Source organism: Tiliqua scincoides, chromosome 11 (assembly GCF_035046505.1).
Source record: "Tiliqua scincoides isolate rTilSci1 chromosome 11, rTilSci1.hap2, whole genome shotgun sequence".
Taxonomy (NCBI): domain Eukaryota; kingdom Metazoa; phylum Chordata; class Lepidosauria; order Squamata; family Scincidae; genus Tiliqua; species Tiliqua scincoides.
Genome location: NC_089831.1, coordinates 13,030,414 through 13,052,384, shown reverse-complemented (window position 1 = coordinate 13,052,384; position 21,971 = coordinate 13,030,414). Strand labels below are relative to the sequence as shown.

Below are 21,971 nucleotides of genomic sequence, written 5' to 3'. Positions count from 1 at the left end.
ACTGGGGGGGGGGGAGTTCTTTCCCCCTACAGAGGAGAGATGCAAGGACTTGAGACAGGTGGAAATTCTGGGACCAGGGAGGCAAATCCCAAAGCAGATGGAAGTGTGAATTCTGTACTAAAGCAAAGGCACAAGAGTGGAATCATTAGGAAGGGTTGCAGGACCTTTGCCTTCTCTGTCCTCCACCCCATCACTGGCTTCTAGGACTGCAGACCCAGAGGGACACAAAATCTCGTTAGGTTCAAACAGGACTGACCGGTTCTCGGGTTTCAGGGAAGACCTACTAGTTCTTCTGTATGTTATGTTTGATTTTTCCCTTTGCCTCGACAAGGCACCACGGTCAACTTTTTAATCTGCACATTATATGCCCTGCCCCCTTACACCTTTTCCCACTGGGATGTAATGACAGAACACCATTCAATGTCCAAGTTCAGGAATGCCCCCCCCCCTTGCGATAACAGTACAAAACTCACAGCAGTTCCCAGCCCCCCAAGAGGAGTATCTCATGGATTATTCCCCATTATGTAGCTAGACAGCTTGACAAGGTTCAGATGTTTGTGATGGATCAAAGCTGAACTGTCAGCTATAATGTTATGTACACTTTCAGGTCATTCTAGAGCAGGGGGAGAAAAATCTGTCAATGTGTGGGCCTGTGCTTGGCAAATGTGAACACTAAGGAATAGGAGCTATGCTTTACTATATCACGCTGGCTGAAATCCCTCTCTTTCCCGAACCCTGTACCTCTCATTCCCAGTCTGGATGGATGAAATCAGAGTACTTGTTCTCTGTTTTGTACAACCCAGTCGCCCCCAGTCAAGGAAAACAGCCAACCAAATTCTACTGCAATCACCAGTACCAAAAGAAGCAACACCATTTAAGTCAGGGGTGTCAAACCCGTTTCATAGACTGGGCCAAATATTCATGGCGCCTGCTGAGGATCGGAAGGGACATCATTTAGCAGGAAGCGGCACTGTTCAGCAGATGACGGCCAGAAACAAGCACTTTGTTTTCACATAGAAACTCAATAGCTGCAAAAGACAGAAGAGAAAATGTACAAATCTTGTTTGCAATTTCAAGGTATGAGAGCGCCAGATTATCATGCTGGGAGAGTCCAATTATAATAGGGGCCAGAGAAATCGCTTACGGGGACCACATCCAGCCCACGGACCTTATGTTTGACACCCCTGGTTTAAGCAATACCAGTGCACTTCCTTGATTCATATGCCAGTCATATGAAATTCTATGCACCCAGAGTCCCCCTCACTGCCTGCTGTAAAGTCAAGAGGGAAAAAAGGCTGTGCCTCACTCCTCCAGAGGCCAACAGGAGTCAACCAGTGCTCTACATCTGTCTTTAAGAATCCACTAAGCTGCCATACCTTTCCAGTTTCTTTCTTTCACCAAATGCTGTTCCCTCTAGAAGCACTAACTTTATTGCAAAAGCTCTCAAGAGAAAGCAGGTACCACCAGGGTGAGCAAGCAAAAAGCTGGGAAGAGAGGCAAGAAGGTTGGTGGGAGCTGATCCCTAGGTTCAGGAAGAGCATGTTGGTGAAGCTTCAAGCACCATGTGCCTATTTTGGCCTCCTTTGGCAGCTAGTACAGGCAGAATGGGTGCCCCATATACAACATTCCTTCCTCAGAGATGCACAGCAGGATCACGTCCTGGTCTTCTGCAGACCTAGCCACAGTGCAAGGGAAACACAAACAGAGCAGGCCATACATGTGCTATCACATATACAACAGGCGCAGCAACAGAACTGAGGGAGACTGCCAAGGCATTTGTTATCAATAAGAATTCACGAGGGACAATGTATGTCCTTGGCAAGCAAAGGCCTAGACCAGTGGTTCCCAACCTGTGTGCTGCAGGACCCTGGGATGCTGCACTGAACTCACAGGGGCACCATGGAATGTTTCCAGCAGCCTCTTCTTCCCCAACGTCACAGGCACCGCCATCTTGGCTGGGCCAAGATCACGTTAGATCTCAGCAAGAAAGGGCATATTTGGCTTGGGTTTCCTGGTCTAGACGTGGAGACCCATTGGTTGGCAACCTTCAGTCTCGAAAGACTATGTTATAAGCCTACAGCACCCGGTATTCCCAGGCGGTCTCCCATCCAAGTACTAACCAAGCCTGACCCTGCTTTGCTTCTGAGATCAGACAAGATCAGGCATGTGTAGGGTAACAGTTGCTGCCTTTGACATTTTCACATGCTCAGGTAAATAAGACTGAATGAATGTACAGGACCCCACAGCAAGCTGGAGACAAGAGGGGGCCAAAGACCGTAGCTCTATCACACCACAGCCTTGGCGATCAAGGATTTAACTTCTATTCAAAAGCTAGGAAAGAGACAACACACATCTAAATGCCTTAAAGGTCTTTGCTTTTAGAGCTTATACAAACACCCACCCCATGCAGTAACAGCTTTGTTTTGCTTTAAAGAAATGTGTCTCAAAATTAAATGTAGGCCTTCATTTCTTTGGGTGGCTGACCCTCTTTCAAGAAGAAGGTGTCTAAGTAGGGTTGCCAACTCCGAAGGAAGCTATCCCTGGATTTTTTTTAAATCTCCCCCTGCATGATGCAGTCCCAGACATTCCTGAAGATCCTGTTAAAATCTTCAGGACTGCTTTCAGTAGTCACCTGGCTACTGGAGACTCGGGACTGATGCTAGAGGGTAGGCAACCCCACAGCAACACAGACTGGCCCTGACCAGCTAGAATAGCAACGCATAACAAGGGAAATTAAGAGACATGAAAGCTAAGGAAGAAAGATCTGGAATTTGAACCCCAAGGCCAAAATCCTCTCCTAGCAACTGAGTCACTGGGGCACAGTTTCACTGAGCCTGTGCAAACTGGTTTTCCGTGGGTTCATTCCACAGGTTCAATGTCATGTTTAAAGGTGCGCAAGCACATCGCGTACAGGGTCAACCATGCATGCCCTTATCATGAAACTGGCTGGGATTGAGAATGGGGGTGGGGTGCGGGGAGCAACAATTTTAAGTTCAGAACCTACGCAGTTAGAACCAGGTGGGCCTTTAACCCATTTCTGTTCAGCCCACAGGTATACACATTGGATCCCTGTTGGGTACATGCAACATTGGGCACAAATGGCTTAAACGTGACATTAGCACAGTGGGAGAAACCCACAGAAAAGCTGTTCCTGCTAATCCCATTATTTTCAATAACTTCTAATAAGTAGAGTGAAAAGGAACGCCAAAGGAACGCCTCTGCCATTTGTCCCACCCTGATCACATCCTCTTTGCGTGCTGGTGGGGTCAGGACTCCAAAATGGATTGTGTAATTCTCTCAGAAGGGCTGCAGCAACAACAACAGCATTTCCTGAAGGGGGGAAAGAAGAATTGGGTAGAAAAGGGTTCTTTGTTTTAAATAATTTTTTTTAACTTATACTTACTGTAAACTTTTAATTTACTTACTTAAATCAATTTTGTTTTGTCATATGGGGGTGTTAAAAATTTTTTTTTGCCTGTTTCATGATGTCACCTCCAGCCATGAACATCACATTACCACCAGTGGGTCCTGACAGACTGTCATTCTAAAAAATGGGTTTCAGTGCTAAAAAGTTTGAGAACCACTGGTCTAATTTATGTTTTAGTTCAAGTGTTCTTAGATGTCACCAAATGTAGCTGTCAGCGTGTCTCCTGAAACCCTTGCTTTGAAATCAGAAGTCCTTTCAGTGTAATTTCATTCTATCTGTAGCTTCCAGCGTCCTTCTACAATGTGCAGTGCAATCCTCTCTTGCACTGGAACAGGCAGGCCAGGAGGCCTGCACAGTATCCAGCACAAGATAGGCCCCCAAAATGGATCAGTCGGACGTAAGGGGAAACTTTTCCCCTTACCCCCGGGTAAGCTACTGCAGCCCCACTGGGTCTCCTTGGACTTGCAACACTTCTGGAGGTGACACAAGTCAGAGGAGTGCAGAACTGCTTGAAGCTGCTCCATGCTGCCTGGGAATGGGGGTTGGGATCCGGCATATCTGCCAGGTCCCAACCCTGCCTCCTGCTCCCCACCCACCCTCCCTCCTCCCACCCTGGAACTGGAACTCCAAACCCTTTCCAGGAGGATGCCCCAGACTTCCAGATTATACCCTTGCTTCTTCTTTTTTTTTTAATAGAACAATATAACGTCACTCAGGACTTTATAATTTTCAGTTATTTTCAGGGCTATGTCATCAAAAATAGAACCAGCATTTAGGAAAAATTAGCATCTCAACAGTGTCAACTCTTGCCCAGCAAGAAAAATTGAATTCCTGCCAGTTTGGAAGATCTTTTTATAGAGAGTCTTCAAGCAACTCATGATCATTTTTAAGGTCATTCAAATGAGGTGTTATATCCATATTCCTAAGTATTTCAAACTTCCTGTGGTCCATTTGTAACAGAAGTAGAACGGAATAAACACCCAAGTGGGACAGGCCAATACACATCAAGTGGGACAGGCCAAATTCAGATATGCAAGGCAAGTCTAGCCATGTTTACACAGAAGTAAACGCCTGCTGAGTTGAATGAGATACACCCAAGTATGCATGCATAAAATTGCAGCCTTAACGTAGTAGTTCAAACAAAAGCTCAGTATCTCTTAAAATCACGCCTTTAAGAGAATCACAAGTTTATAACAGATTCAGCAAGGGTGAAAAACTGGGTGAAAAACAGGGAGAGGACATCTTGTTGTCATTCCCCCTACCCCTGGCTGGAAATTAAAAAAAACAAAACTATTGGAACATTCATGTAAATCTAACATTATCAGTTATTCCCTATGGAAAATCTTTTAGTGTTGTGGTTTTAAAGTAACACTGAACAATAAGTTCCCCCAAATGCAAGATTTATGGTACTACAAGACCTGAAAAATTGCAACCCCCTTCCCAGCTGCTAGAAACCCTGCCCTAAAGTATTCTGTTCCAAAATTGGGAAAAACTATCGTCCTACCTTCTTTCCAGGTAGAGGGCATTTATGTAATATTTCATTAAATAAGAAGTAATGGTTGGGCAAGAAGTACTTTCAGAAATGGGACATGAAGACAATCCCTGCCAGATGCCTTACTGCAATTCGGCTGCTTCAATCATTAGTTGTGTACTCTAGAGTAGTGATTTTCAACAGGAGTGCCATGGCATGTTGGTGTGTTGAAAAAGTCCCACAGGTGTGCCGTGGGAATTTGGAGCATGGCTGGAAAAACCCTTCAGAGTTTGGTGGCTCTGTTTCTAGGACAAATGTCTGCAACTGGCAAGAGGTGAAGACCATGGAGATCACAGAGGTCAGTGTGCCATGAGAAAAACAATGGAAATAGTGGAGGAACAGACTGCTATTTTATTAAGATAACTCGTAGATAACTTTTTAAAAATGAATGTTTACTCTGTCTACATGAGCACGTTCATCTGAAGTCTATAAAGATGTACAGCATCTATCAAGCCCTTCTACTATTTCAGTAGTTTTAATCAGAGCCTTTAATGGAGTCTTCGAGTCTGGGACTCATCCTCTGCACAGGCTCTCTTAGAGAGCTTTTAAGGCAACAGCCCGTCCGCGCTCTCTCCCCTTTCATAGTACAAGTGGACCCTCTTAATCTGTGAGTTCGGCATTAGCGGATTTGGCTCAGAGTGGGTGCCAGGCTCAGGCTTGGTGGGCCTCACCTGACCTCCTAAACATGACTGGAAGGCACTTCCGGTTGCGTCCAGAGGTCCTCTGATGGCCTCCACCCATGGATTCCATTATCCACAGGTTTTGGTATCCATGCAAGGTCTGGGTACTGATCCCACAGCAATACCGAGGGCCAACCTCTAATTCTGTTTAAGATAGAGAAGGCGGGAGGGAGAGGGTTCTTGTAGAAATGAACTTCTAGACACTTTTTTCCTTCTTGGGAAGCAACCTGTAGCTCGTTTACTGATGTCTTAGGTTTCTTTTCCAACAATAACATTTTATTCACTATTTCTATCATTTGTCCTTTTACTCCTCCCCCTTTTTAACGTAACAAGACACAAGAATAACATATTTGCATCAAACAATGAATTTAAAAGCATTTCTTACTGGTATCCTCCCCCCCCCCCAAAAAAAAAAAACCCCAAAGATTTTGGAGAAATAATCTATAATTTCTATTTCAATTTCCATTGCAAATGTGCCTTTGAAAAGGAATCAATTTGCCCTTTTCCCTGGTCTCCTATGGGGCAATACTGCAAGTGACCCAGGAGTAATCAGACCATAATTTAGCTCCTGCCCAAGATATTTGCATAGCAAGTAGGGAAGGAGCTTGAAGGAGGTCAGTGTGGGCAGGAGTGCCATTATAATCTTCTTCCTGCAGACAGATTTTTATCCCTCTAGCTACATTTTTGGAGACTGTTAGACACCTTTTTAAACTAATCACTTTTTGGTTAGTTATTGAGGAGGGCTGTGTGTGGGATTTGTCCATGGTTAGATTTCTAACATAATTTAAAAACCCCAATTAGAATAGAGTTCATGCAAAACCATACATTGTCCCGCTTATTTTGAGTAATGTCCCCTTGCTTCAAAGATCCAGAGGCAGGTTATTGGTGAAGCAAACATTCTATAATTGTATAATTATATTCTGCAATTGTAGACAATTATATAGATTATAATTGTATAAGCTCAATGTGTAACTGAGTGCAGAGATATTGGCTTTTTTATGCACTTCTTATGACATGAGAACATCAAGTCTTTAAGCATCGCATTGGCTATTTGACTCTTTTTAATCAGATTACTTAAACTCCTGCGGTGAAAAATGAGCTATTTGTAGACGTGGATGATTCGGAGGAACATAATCTATAAAGTGATAGACTAATGCAATCAGAGAGATGGGTTACTAATGCTAGCAATCACAAGTCCAATCTCTCTGCCGCAGAAGAACTATGAACACCAAACTCCAAAGTGCCGGCAACATGCAACCTCTAACTAGTTTCCCTCTCCTGCACCCCATTACAACCCTATTATTGGGCTAAACAGCAGCAACTCCAGACCTGACACAACAAATGGACAGACTGCTCTCACATGGACGCAGTGAGATGTGTAATGTACTGCCCTAGCGCCTGGGGAAGTGATGTCACATGACATTGTGACATCATTTCTGGGTTCTCCCTAAGGACGGAGAGCTGGTGTCTTCATGCCCCTCGTTCCTTCTCCTGTGGAAGCTCCCTCTCCTACAGGGAGAACCCACAAGTGACTGCCTTGTGGCACAAGACAATTAGTTCTGGATTCTCCTTAGAAGACAGGGCATTCGCTATGGTGGTTTTGCACCCCCATTCCTTCTTCTTCAAAGGGGAGGCTCCCCTCCTCCAGAACCAGGAGGGAGCTTGTGGGACAATCATGCTCCCATTCTTGGTGTAGTAATGTGGGGTAGATTCTGCCCTAGTCACACCCCTGAGTCTGGCAGTAACAAAGGCAGGGAGGGAACCTTAAATCCTTCTTTGTCCAAAAACAAAAGGGAGTCTTCAAAACTCCTATAATTTATTTGCAGACCTCAGTCCTTCGCTTCGGTTTCTCATCTTTCCAAATCTTCACTACACTCAAATGATTCCACAGTGTCCGTGGCAAGAATAGCAAGACAGTATTTTAAGCCTATACACACATCCTTCATCTAGGTTCCCTGCTGACAGTACAGAGTCACGGGAATCACCAGTTTGAACAGGGATATATTCGCTTATACCTGCCTGTGATAAGGCTTCCGCGATCAGCTTGGACGATACATCCTGGAGAATTTGACTAGAGATGTTCTGATCAGGTTCTTGTCTTCTTTCAGGATTTATTCCTTCAGGTGACAGCAGAGAAATTTGGCAATTACATCCTTGGGACAATGCCCCATTGTGATCTATGAGAGACCGAATCCTTCGCCCTCATTTAATAGCCAGTGCTATCCCATCCTGAAGTTGCATTTTCGGCACCAATCACTATGCAATAAAATTAACCAGATCAGTGTCTTCTGCATTCTCTGGACACCCACAACACCTTATGTTGTAGCGACACAACCTGTTTTCCAGTCATCCAGCCTTAGTTTTATGCTTTCATCAGATACTTGGAGCTGGTGGACTTGGTTTACTTCAGTTCATTCAACTATCTGCTGCAGTGTATGTCCCTTTAATCTTTTGTCTCAGCAGCTCAGTGAATGGATCCATTCACTTTTCTGTGATTCAGGCTGCTCTCGATGTATTTTCACTAATTTTTACAGATCTTTTGCAACTAGAATCGCTAGTTCAGCTCTGGGGTGCCGGAGCTGCAGGTGTGCCGCAGGAGTTTTGGGTAGCCTTGTATATTAGTAGGGCCATTGGAGGATGTGAGCCCCAGCCAGTAGTGTGGTGTGCCCTGTTAATTGTCAAAAAACCGATGGTGTGCCTTGACAATTTTAGCGTCTTCTCAGTGTACCGTGAGATGAAAAAGGTCAAACATCACTGCGCTAGCAGATGTATGGAAGGAATATTCTTGCTCTCAGTTGCAGGATCTTGATTTGCATCCACCATCTTGGTAGGTTTAGGGTTGTCAAGCTTTGGCCTTTTCCATTGGCCCATTTGATGGACACAACTTTTTCAGATTCTTAACAGGAACAGCAGATACTTTAGAATGACCCATTTTCCCCCAGATTTTAAGGTTTAGTTCTTTGTTTTAATGAAAGTTCCTAAGACTATGGAAGAGAATGCTGGACTTAGGCATTCACAGTCATTGACTGTAGTCACTTTCCTCCTTCCCACCAAGCTCAGTGTTCCCAACCTTTAGAAGCCTGTGAACCACTGAGGCAAAAATTGGAAGTGTCATGGACCACTTGTGGCTGTGGAGAATCTGGTCTCTGCTCTCTATGGCGGTCCGTCTCCCAAGCGCTCCCCCATGGACTATCAGAGAGGACAGAGAATAGCCTGCCCACAGCCACAGCTGACACTTCAATAGTTGGGGCTGTGGGTAATCCATTCTTTGTCCTCTTTGGTGGTCCATGGGAGATTTGCCTGCACGGCGAGACACTGGAACTGATCAAAGGTGATTTTTTTCCTGAGACGTCATGGACCTCATAGTCTCACGGATCACAGGTTGGGAGCCAGCGTTCTAGTCCATCGTAGGGGTGGGGCTACAAGAAAAAGCATGCAGACAATATTCTACCCAACTGTTCATTAACAAGCAACACAATTAAGTAACTCTAAGCATCTTAGGGCACTTTAAAAAAAAATCTGCCTGTTCTGCAGTACATTCCTACCTTCCTAACCCCACTTGCTATAAATATCTGGCAATAACTCTGCCTTCTAGGTTAGGGTGGAGGGACATCCACCCTGAAAAATTTGCCCAGGCCACATTATGTACTACATCTTTTACAGTGCATGCCTACTCAGAAATAAGTTCCAAATGGGTCTATCCCCAGGCAAGCGTGTCTAGGACTGCAATCCTACCCACACTTTCCTGGGAGTGTGCCCCATGGACCAGAATGGGATTTACTTCTGAGCAGACGTGCTTGGGATTGCACTTGTTAGTAATCCTGATGGAAATGTCACAAGGGGTGCTTATTATCCTCATTCAGGATAATAATTTGGGCCCCTGCTATCATGCAATTACTCTGCCCCCTCCTGGGCATCGCTGATGCACTGAAAATGATTATCCTTCTGATGGGAGTGAAAAGGCTTATCTCAGCAGAGTGCTCTTGAGTCCTGAATACCCTGCACTCCTAAGCTTGTTGACCTTCTATACAGTGCAAATCTCATCTGTCACTCAGAGAGGATGATCATCCTAGGGACAAAAAATAATAATAATGCAGGGAGGGGGGAATGGACAATGCCCCCCCCAACTCCTCACTGAGACCAAGAGATGCATTTATCTACATCCCAGCCTCTGAAACTTTTCTGTTGGATCCAAAGTTTGATCCCCTTAGCCAGTCTTGCCAAAAATATTACCGACTTAGGGTAGGTAAAAGAAATTCAAGAATACATGTGGAAATAATCTCAGCGGTCAGCTACCTAGGCAACCACATCCTGTATTATGTGGACGCTGCCCAGAGGATGCAGAGAGCCCAGCACGAACAGCCCTGTCACTGGCCAGTTTCATCACCTTCGTGTTGGCATCCTTCAGTCTCGGAAGAGTATGGTGTCACGCTCTGAATGGTGGTTCTGGAACAGAGTGTCCTCTCCAGTGCGCGAAGCCTGAGTAAAGTAGGTATGGAGGATAGGCTGTTACCCATGCGGCAAATCCCCCCTCTCCACGTCACTGAAATGGTCCAATGGAAAGGCAGAGGCCAATACGGTGGGTTCCAGCAGCGTCGCAGGAGTTGCCAGAACGTGACTGTGTTCAGCCGTGAACTGCCTCAGGGACTCCGGCTCCGGATTTTGCCTCGAGGTTGGCTCCTGAAGCCTTTTCCATAACTGGATGTAGCCACAAGGCAGTGGAGGCTTGTGGCAAGGCACCAATTTCGTCACCTTACAGTCATTAATATGGATCAGAACCCCCACTTCACCTACAAGCGCCGTCGGAAAGAGGAGCACGCGGCCTTCCTTTATCCCTCTGACCTCCCTGATTTGCAAATCCCCTAGGGAGGCTAAAGAATTGTAAGAGGTCACTAATCTTAGCCACCATTCCAGCCACAGCTGGAAAAATATTTTGAAAACGAAATATTGGTTTTGCTCAGCTTCTGCTGCCCAATATTTGCCACCGGCTGTAGGCTGGCTCCTGTGCCCTTTCCATCCGTTGTTTTCAACAGGTCCTACTTCTGCGAGAACTTTTGGTTGTGGCTGCTCCTCGCCAAACTTTTGTTTCATTTTGAGTTCATTTCTATAGCATTGTTTTAAACATGTTGTTAGCTGCTCCAAGCGTCATGGGAGTGACGCAATGAGCTCTCGCACCAGGTGATGGAAAGCCCTTGTGATGCCTCTGACTTCAACAGAAGGCAACTGGAACAGTCAGGCGCCCCCCATTCCTGCCTGAAGCAAGCGCAGAGCTGATTTTCTTTCACTTCCAACAGCATTGCCAAATGGCCTGAACCGATTCTCTGAACCTTCATGGGACCCCCCCTGGAAATTCACAACCTACAAGCGTACCTGTTAAAATTTAAGTAGCGAGCCTAATTTCCCACTGAGCACATGGGACACAGAAGCGGGCTAAATTTGAGTTTAATGACACGGATGCCACTAGCACCTGTTTTAGAGTAACAGTGTAACGTCTGCCTTGCTTGGGAACTGGGTCTATCAGTTGTGTTGGCGTGTACCACGCAATGACAATGGTCGGGTTTTGGAAAGAAGGCGTCGAACAACCGTTTTCGAAGCCCTTGTCTGCATCCTACATGCAAAATGTTGAAGTGCTTTCTGGGCTACGGGAAAGCATATAACAAACCCCTGCTAAGTGGGCAGAGAGACACCTTTTAAAGTGAAGACTCTCTTATATTTAGCACAGCAACTGTCTCTATTCAGCCCAGCATAACATCCCTCTCAGTAGCTATTGCTGGCATTTATTCTCATGTTTCTTTTTAGACTGCAAGTCCTTCTGGGACAGGAAATAAACTTCTTATTCCTTCAGCTAAGTACAGTAAACCTCTCTGAGAAGTGATTTTTTTGGGGGGGTGGGTGGGTTGAAAAGCAGTAGAAAAATAGTCTTAAAAAATATAAACACAATGTTCCAAAGATTAGACTTGGGAATATCTTGGCACAGTTTGCCCATAGGTAGACACACAACTACAGATGGTGTTTAGTATGCCCATAACTACCCTGCAACGGATCCCTTGTTCAATTCAAAGTAAAATATTCTGACATATTTTGGGGTAACGGCATTTTTGGAAGGCTTCTGAAATTCTTCCTGCCCAGAAAGACTTCCCTTGGCATTTTATAGCTTGCCGGTGTGCATCAGCCCACATGGCTTTACGAAACCACAATGACAGTGGGGTGAAGTTCAGCTGCAAGGACCCAGAAGTGACATCCTGAGAATTGTGTTGCCTCTATAAACAACTCTTATCTGTCGAGGCAGGTCCTTTAATGTCAACTGTGGCATCCTAAAGGAAGATGGGAATCTCTCGTTTAGGAAATGAGAGGATGATATGGCCAGGATCCAGAAATAGCCCTGTCCTTTCCCCAGGGCTAAGCTAGCAGTCACCTGTGCGCTGGGAGTAGTGTTGCCAAGTTCAATGTACCAGAAGAGCTTTGGCTTGTTGCCCAGTGCATGTGATAATCTCTCCCTGAGTGAGTAATTCCAGTGTCTACTGGAGACTCTTACTCCCACAGCAACTCTCTTGAGCTTGTCTGTTAAGTTACCAGAACACTATTTTGGGCCCCCGATATGTTCCAATTATTGCTTGCCAGTATAGTCAACTTGCCACCCCTTGTGTGATTTCCCATCCGTCAAGAAAATAGCTGGATCAAAGGCTGCTGAAGCTCACCACAGTTTGCTTCTTTGGAGAATATAATCCAGATTCCTGCATAATCACTGTGTTTACATGGCATGTCCCTAAGCAAGAGAAAATCCACTTCCCAGCTAAATGGCTCAAGCACAGACACCCCTAGGCAAAGGTTGGTTAATGGATTTAAGTTTGCAACAATTGTCAAGCTGCCACCCTCCTTCCAATATCCTGGATGTCCCAGGTCAATTAAATGTGCCAAGGAAGTGCAAAGGCAGGGTAAGATGGTGATATCTCTATCTGCAAACTTAGGAGGTTCTGAAGAGGGACACTGGGTTTCCTATACTGGGATAAAGATACTGGTGCTCGCTGGTATTAGCCACACATAAACGTAAGCTCCATGAATCTCTCCAGTCCTCTCAAAAAGCCCACTAAGGCCCAATCCTACATGGGCCTAGTGCTGGCTCTGAGCTCCAGATTCAGCGCTGGGTGTCGCAAGCATCCTTGGCACCCGGGGAGGAGGGGTCGCCGTCTCTGGGCCTCAGCACCACGTGAACGGCTGGCTGGTGCTCCCCCAGCAGCAACAGGTGGTATTTTCAGGGTGGGGAAAGCTGCAAGTGGGCGGAATGGAACAGAAGGAGGGCAGAGGTAGGGGGAGATTAGGCCCGGGGGAGGGGGCGGAGATGGCAGCAGACTCCAGTGCCATATCCTAACCTCCCTCCCAGTTTGGGCAGCCTAATATGAGCCTCCTTGTGTTTGTGCCCTCTCAAAAGCGGGCATAGGTCCGAGGTGTCCCATTTGTGCCACTGCTGCATTACCCAGGGTAAGGGAGAAAATGGTCCCAGGAATAAAGGAAGGAAATTTGAAATTGGTTCAGTCAATGAATTGGTTCAGTCAATGATCTGATCCACCACCAGCCCCAGATTTTAAGAAAAGATTGGATCATTCCTGATTCACTATGAGGTAAGAATGTTTCAGCCCTCTCACACCTTCTTTTTGTATTGTCAGCGGCCATGTTATTAAAAGAAGTTCCCATTGAAACAACATAGCGGCACCATTGACGATATTAAGCCACTTCATGAGAGACTGACAAAGTCACAGGGCACTTGGTAAACCACAATTTTGCATATTTCAAATCCGCTAGGATGTTGTTAGCCTCTTGGTCCTTTTTCCAGTCCTTTTGGCATTAGACAGGAAATGTTCACGCACAGTATATGGCCAAACCAGAGCAATCTCGATTTTAAAACGAGCACTGAAGACCATTTCTCATCTGCTTGGATCCATACATCTTTATTCCTCTCTTCTTTGCATCAAGAGTCTCTTTGTTGTGTAAACAGACATCCTGCTGCAGATTATGGAACTGCCTTATTAAGAGCCTCTTTGTTGTGCTTTGACCGCTGTCATATATGCAGTCTGTCATTAAGCGAGCGGTTGTTGAGCTTCGCATCCCTGTACTTCTATAATTGGTTCTCCACCAATTGTGATTTTTCTGCTGATGTTAGGAGGTATTGTCTTTGATTTTTTTTATAACTGCCATAGTCATAGTTTTGTCTGTGTTTTATCTTAAGTCCCAGTGGTCTGAATTCTTTGCCAATAAATTCCACTAAGGCTTGTAGAGTGTAGGAATCTTTTGCAAAATACTACTATATCAGGGGTGCTCACACTTTTTCGGCTCGAGAGCTACTTTGAAACCCAGCAAGGCCCGGAGATCTACCAGGGGGGAAGGAAGCATCTGACAGACACCCCCTTTAATGTATGGAGCCCCTGCTGGAGTCTAGTCAGTTTCGTCAGTTTTGTTGCTGCATGCCTGAAGAGCAGCTAAAGTGTCAGTTTCAGTTTAGTGTCAGCTAAATATGTCAGTTTCGTCTAGTCACTAGATGAAACTGACATATTAACAGTTTGGAGAGACAGGGCTCCGCGATCTACTCATTTTGCCTCGCGATCTACTGGTAGATCGCGATCCACCTATTGAGCACCCCTGTACTATATCATCTACTTATTCTAGGAGTTGATATGTAAGTCTTGCAAGTATATTCCTCCAAGGGTTGATCATTTTTCTTGACAAGATAATCTATTGTTATGTTTAAATAATGTAGGTGGATAATATGCAGCCCTGTCGGACTGCTTTTGCTTTTAAAAAAGTCACTAAGAATATTTCCTATTTTAACTTTTGAAGTCAGCATAAAGTTGTTTAATTAGTCTAATAATTTGCTCTTGGATGCCATAATGGCTCAGTACAGTACATGGATTTTCCTGCATTATGGAGCTGAAATCTTGCTTGAATCTAGGAATACTATGACAGTCTGCTGCTACATTTTCTCAACTATTTGTTGTAATATGAAAATATTGTCAGTAGCAGGTCATCCTGATCTGAAACCATTTTGTTCTGGATTTGTTGTAAAGTTATATTAATTACATTTTTTATTAGGGAGGCAAAGAGCTTTCTGGCAGTAACATTATACCATGTTAACTGCTAAAACTAGACGGATCTCCATTTTTAAAAAAACAGGATAATAAGGCTGCTTTCTTCACTACCCCAAATGATGTTAAATAATTTCATAAGCCAATCACTGGTTGTTTCTATACCACCTTTGTTTAATTCTGCCATTACATTGCAAATACCGAGGCCCTGTTGTCTCTGAGCCTATTTATGGCTTCTTGAACATTCAACTGTGTGAAGTGACTAAAATGCGTACGTGTTGAAATTTTGTCTATCAGAAATTTTATTTTGTCACAATTAGGATTTTCTGGGGTCTTAAAATGTTCTCTCCAAGACTGACAATTGTTCTTTTTCATTCGGGTAACACTTTTCCATCGGCCAATCGGCCATGTTTCAGGTCACCCATCTCTAACCAGCACTCAGAAATGAGTGCCACATTCTCAAATACTGCCAATGGGTTCGTCCAAGGGCAGGGTAGTGTCCCTTCTGCAATCAAACAGGATGGATTCAGGGGACTGACTATCCCATTGTAAGCTGAGCAGGGCCCTATTCTAAAGGCCAGGGATGACTTCAGTGCCAAAAGACCCATGCAGTGCCCAGACCCCCATCCTTGTCTATGTTGATAGCCATGCACCATCTTCCCTATACTGCAGGACCTCTGAAGGTGAAGGCAACAAGCAAATGCTTGGGTCCAAAGAGAAAATGGGGCAAGAGTCTGGGGGGGGGAGGATTTTGTTAATGTGGCAAGAGATGCAGAACAGTAGACAGAAAGAAGGAGGTCACAGAGAAAGAAAGAACATGTGCACAAGCTCGAGTGGGATGGAAATGGGAATACGGTGAGGAATGCTACACAATCAAGTTCACGGCTTTGGCTCCTTTTCTTCTGACGTGAACAAGAAGCGCTGACAGTTCCAGCTGTGAGAGGACCTGTGAGCACATCTGGGTCCAGGTGTTGCCTTGTGCAGGACGGTCACAGGGTCGTGTTCCTAGCTACCCCAACTAATCCCTCTTTCTTTTTGTTGTTTTTCTGCGCAGAGAATTTGAACTCATGTCATGCAAGTTCAGACGGGGTAGAAACCAACTCCGCAGAACTCCCTCCCCGCATGCCAAAAAATAAAAAAATAAAAAAGAAGCTGCAGGGTAAGTTCTTCCAGGTCCAGTCTATGTTGCGCTCCCCGCCCAACATTCTGAGAGGGTGAAAGGCATACAGATACTGACCTTCAAGTCCCTGTGCACAATGGCATAGTGGTGAATATAAGTTACGCTTTCTAATATCTGATGGATACAGTGACTGCAAAACAAAACGGGAAGGGAGGGAGGAAGAGAGAAGGCAGGTTGGGGAGGGGGGCAGACAACAGGGATTGGGAGGGGGAGAAATCATCCAGGGGAGACAGGTGGGACAGTGTAAGGAGGAGACCACAGGGAGATTATAGAAGGGGGTGGGGCGAAAGACGACAAGAACCAAAATATGCATGACAAGAAACAAAATCCAAAGGTTAAAAGAGGAGCAGGGAAAGGGGGGAGAGATCCACAGGGACAGACAGAAAGGGACAAAGGGGCAGGGGGGATATGGGGGACGAGAGAAGGAGAGAAACAATGTTGTGAAAGCTCAGAGACCACAGGGGTTATCACAAGGCGTCTGTGTGTAGATGGCAGTTAATGGTGCCCGGAACTGTGTACAGTCAGGGTCTGAGAATGGGAAAGCAGAGCCAATGGGGGTCTCCCTCCTCCCTCCTGCCCTCCCCCCTTCCGCCACAGATGACTCTGGGCTGCAGAAGCCACACAACTCAGCCCACTGCTAAGGGTAGAGCGGGCAAGAACAGACAAAACACTTGACTCCGCCCCATGTAAACTGAGAACGAAGAGGGGAAAGATCCCCTTGCAAGTGGTGGGGAAAGGAAGTCCATGAAGTCAACATGGTCACAACAGGATTGTGCTCATGGGGGGGGGCAACCAGGTACTGTGTTTGCTAACCATCAGTACATCTCACCTACAGCCCCCATCAGTCCCTGACTTGGATTTCCCAGACAGGTGGCTCTCTTAGGCACAGGTAAAGCGGTACCTGACCAGGTATGCAAGAAAAGCCCAGAAAAAGATAGAGACCTTGTCCCTACCTTGGCCTTCACACTCAAATCAAGAAACTGGTAGTGGAACTACACAGCACAAGATGCTCTGCATCTCTTACCAGGGAACTAGCATGGGATACCACAACCTGCACATCTAGAGGACAAGAATAATTGAAGTGGTACATTTGCTTTCCAAAACAGCTGCCACGTGAACATGACCCTAAAGTTTCTTCAGCCCATCTTGATGCTCTAACGAGGCTTGTACCCCAGCTTCTTTCAGCCCTGTACTAATACAATCCGTTCTGCTTTCACCTCCAGTGCCATGCTGTACTGGAGATATGCCCTCAAATCCAGCTCTCACAACCCTTCGTCATAGCTCTATCCATGCATCCTCCAAGCAGACACCTTGTCTGTTCCTCTAGTTTCAGTGTTCCAGCCCTGAGTCTTGTCTGAGTAGACACAGCTGGCTATGCCAAAGATTGAAGGTTTTATAAACAGCCTTTAGGGTTGAGAGCATTTTTTTCTTTGCTCTCATTCAGTACAAAAGGCAATTGTGCCTGTTGCGGGTATTTAGGTGCCCGCTACACTCAGCACCACATCATGACCAGGGCAGCCTCACATCTCTAAGCACATAAGGACAGACAAACACCAGGAAGCCATGACTGGCATGTAGCTCCTAGCATGAGTCCACCACAGGCCTGTAACTGTGAAGACATACAAGGCATCCTTTGGAGCTCTATGAAATTTAACTCTGCAAATATTGCTCTGCTGGTGTGCATCAGCCCACATGGGCTGATGTTGCTCTGCTGGCAAATATTGCTCTGCTGGCACAGAGTTGGCACAACTCCACTGAAATCCTTCCAATTTTCTTTCCTTACATCTTTACCATCTCTGCAGCATGCTTCCTGAGGCTTCTATACAAAGCAGATGGCATTCTTCTGAGTCTTGCAATAGCTAGGCTTTGCCTTTGATGTGGCAGGTGCAGGAATTTTTACATCTTGGGGCCAACTCCAGCAGCAGGATCCCCTCCCACCAAGAATGTCCTACTCAGGTCTCTTCTACCGTTTTTAATCCATTCTCCCTGTTGCTTCTGCATGCAACAGGTGGATTAGGAGTCCCCTAGACCTCAAACTCAATTGACCCTTATATCGACACATGGACCTCAGGTGTTTTGCCACTTCCTGATACCCACCATGTATAGTACCTAATTTGCACACCGGCTTCATGCGTGCTCCTGCAAAAGGTACCTGCTAACTTTTCTGGGGTGTGCAATATCTACAACGAAGACAGTATTCAAGAGACATCCCGGTGGGATGCTGAAATACAAAGGCAGATGAATTTCTGGCAGATGTTTTTTTTAAAACAAAGTTGTATTCCAAAAGAATAGGTGAATGTTCTAATAATCTGATTAAAAATGCATTTTCTAAAAAAAAAAAAAAAAGGGGGCTCTAATATAAGTAGAGGAGAATGGCTGAGATAACAATGAAAAGGACTTTTTAAAAAATATGAATTGTTAGAACTAATGGACACCCCACTAAGGAATTTCATTTGCAAGGCCTAATGGTTAGTGCTTCAAGAATAAACCAGCAATAGATACTAAACTGGGCTACAGTACAGAATTTGGCACTGATTGCACAAGCCGCTAATTACAAGAAACCATTCAAAGGAAAAAAAATGGTGCAAACCCACTAACACCACCACAATCCTATGCATAAATACGCAGATGTATACACCGTTGAGTTCAAAGGGACTTACTCCTGGGTAAGTGTGTACAGGATTGCAGCCTAAGTGAAGTTCTGGGCAAATGAACCTGTATTTGTCATTCCAAAGATTATATACATCTGCAATCCCCAAACCCACCTTCACTGCATGAAAAATTGGCCAAGGGGGATTCTGTGCCCATATATAGAAGTGGTCATTCAATCCAATGGTTGAGGGTCTCGGGGGGGGCAAAAGAAAGGAGATGGAGTGTATACAAAAAGGCAGGATATTTTAAAGTGAATGGGCAAGATTCTTGATCTGACAGAGCCAGTTCAAGCACTCAACAGTTGATTCTTTAGACATCATGGCAGAAAGGAAGAAAAGTGGGACAGAGTTGAAACCAGTGGCATCACTAGGGAACACTGGTGTACCTGGGGAAGGCCGGGGGGAGGGGAAGTGTGCCAGTGTGCCACCCACCAGGGGTGGCCACAACCCCCTCCCTGCCACCCTTTAAAAAAAATTAAGTCCCCTATAAAGTAACTTAGAAGGCCTTCAAAGTACTGGAAAGCCTGCATCCCTGGCACTCTGAAGGCCTTTTGAGGCTTCATTTAACCTGTTTAGGCCTTTAGAAGGTCTACAGAGGGCTGGGGAAGGCCCTCCGAAGGCCTAAAAACATCATTTCCTCCAGGGAGCTCAAAACAGCAAATGTGGAGCTATGGAAAAGCCTGTTTGGTAGCTTAGGCTGAGAGATAGTGACTGGTCTAAGGTCAACCTTGTGATCTTTATGGCTAAATGAGAATTTGAACTCATTCTCCCTGGCTGAATGCCATGATGCTATTCTATGACATTATGATTGCCTCGAAGGTTGCGTCTGCCCAGCAGACTATCAGTTGGCCATGTCTGTAGAAGAAATATTCAAGACAGGGTCTTAATAATCCTTACTGTTGGCTACACCCCATCAACTTCTCCTCTAGGCAGCGTGAGGTGGATTGCCTTGGGTCACTAATTTTGGCTGGATCAGTTAGAAAAAGAAAAAAAGAATGACTTTGCTTATTTTATTTTATCTTCCATGGGAGTTGGTGTGGGGAGACGGTTATCTAGGATGCTTTAGGATCCACAGGGACCAAGGGAACTGAATTTTAGATTGCTCATCTGAACCTGAGGGGCACACACAGTCTTTCTGAGGAGGGTCAATCCCAAAGAACATGAGGCTCCCCTGGGGATCCAATATCCATCTGAACTTTGGAGATTAGGTGGAAGATTACACACACACACAAAAAAATCAGAAAGTAACACAGCACACTGGAGGCCAAACACAAGGTGGGAGAGGACACATCAGTGGGGACAGATGGGACTGGAAGCAGATACACACTCAAGAAAGCAGTGTAAAAGCTACCCCAAGGACTCTGTTGGTCCCTGCCTTGTAATGGTTGAGAAAAGACATAAGTATTCAAGCCCTTCTCTGAGTATGTTCATTGCTTTTCCCTGCATTTCCCGGTGTGTCCGTAACATAATCTAGGGAGAAACAGTCTCCAATACACTGGCAAAATTTACTGTATTATGTGTCATGGAATCAAGGCGTGCACCTTACAGTCTGCCGAGAAGCACTCATTTCTTTACACCCTAATACCTTGAGAGTTAAAAGTCATCTCTACCAGCCCCCACAATCCACTCAAACTTCAGATTTCATTTGTGTCTCCAGCCTACTGAGAACAGATGCTTTCAGAAGGGTATCCCTTGATTCCCTGAATATGTTGCAATCCTTTGACTCCTATTCCATTCCCCTGGGCATCACTGATTCTGGCTGAACCCGCTGTCTCTCAGTGACTGAAAACTACGGGAATGAACAACACTGCAGAGAACTTAATTTCACACCCACTAAGAAAAATAGGCCAAGCCAAAAATTCTTTGGCCACGTTGCAGTGCTTCCCTACAGTGCCAAAGGGCAGGTTTTCCTTGTCCCCTGGCACAGCACCACATAGTTTTACAAATTTCAGTTTGGTCAGGATCACAGGCTATGTTTGGAGGCAACTCTTAGTTGGACAAGAGCCTCATGGCTGCCCCACCAGAGCTGTCAAAACCTGCTTCCATGTGTTCAGTGGAGGTGCCATCCAGTCATCTAAGCCAGTGTTCCTCAACCAGTGGTACTTGTACCACTGCTGGTACTTGAAGTGGTGTCTGGTGGTACACTTGGAACCCCCAGACCCTCACCGCCTGGCATCAAGACCAGTAACGCAATGTGACAAGCAGTAATAGGAGGCTTGGCTCGGCTCGGCTCGGCGGGCAGAGCTCCTGTATGTGCTTCACTCACACTTAAAAAAAAGTCCGCCCATTCATCCAGTGACTCTTACTGGTGTTTGTTGCATTGCATCTGGCCTCCCAAACTGGAAGGAACTGGTGATGATGTTACCAGTTACTTCCAGTGGTACTTCAAATAGGTGGACTTCTGATAGGTAGACCAACTCAGGATAACCTTTATTGAACAAAATGCCATTCTTTGCCTATCAATCAGGTCCTTCTTCATGGTCAGGAACCTGTGGTCAACTCTAGCAGAAAACAAGAGAGCCAAATTCAGGTGACGAAGACTGGTGGTTTCAGGTTGGGGATTCTGAATCCTCCACCAAGTTGCAAGAAACATGAACACAGCAGGTTTGCATTTTCTGTTCCTGAAACAAAACGGTTGCCACTTCTCCAGGCACACATCCCAGGCAACCCTGGTACCACAAGAATGACACAAGGAAAAATGACATCTCTTCCACACAATGTCTCCATCCTCATGGTACTGGAGCAGTGGGGAAAGCAACCATAGGAGAGGAGCAACCATACTGCTCCATCCTCCAACTACTTTTCGCTACTAATACCAGTGGTGTAGCTACCCCACTGGCATCCAGGGCTGTGACTCGCAACGTCACCCCTGGATATGCCTAACCCAGAAATAATTGTGGTGACCCTTTCTGGTTATTTGGCTCTAACACTTGATAGAATATAGGTAATTCAATGTGGTTTGTTGCATTGCATTCTGCATTAAATTACCTGTCAAATGAAATATAACATGATGCTATTATTCGTAAATACGAAGGTTTCCACAAGTTTGGCCACAAGTGGCAAACTCCCTTGACACCCCCCTCAAGGCCTAGTTCCCAGGGCAATGTACCCCCCTGCTCCCCTTAGCTATGCCATTGACTAATACAGTTTGCCTTCGACACTCCTCTCTTACTTTGACAGTTCTCCAGCGTTGCAGAGACTTTGCAATTCCAGCCCACTGCTGGATGCTCCTTTGCTGTTTAAGGGGAGGGGGAGGAATTCCCCTTCCCCACCCTACCAAGACACCTTGAGCAGCAGGCCCAGTCCCCAAGCAGCCCAACTAGACCGAACAGAAGGGCACCCATGCGATCCACTTAGCCTAGGTAAAAATGGGTAGGTAATGGGCCTAGGTTTATGCAGTAGAGACAGGTTCAAAGAGCAGCACA

The 21,971-nt window shown here is 45.6% G+C and overlaps 1 protein-coding gene across 1 annotated transcript in view; it reads right to left on the bottom strand.

Annotated features, from left to right (window-relative positions):
* Positions 1–21,971, bottom strand: part of CAMK2B (calcium/calmodulin dependent protein kinase II beta) — a 222,599-nt gene that overhangs the window by 73,928 nt on the left and 126,700 nt on the right. The window lies entirely within an intron of this gene.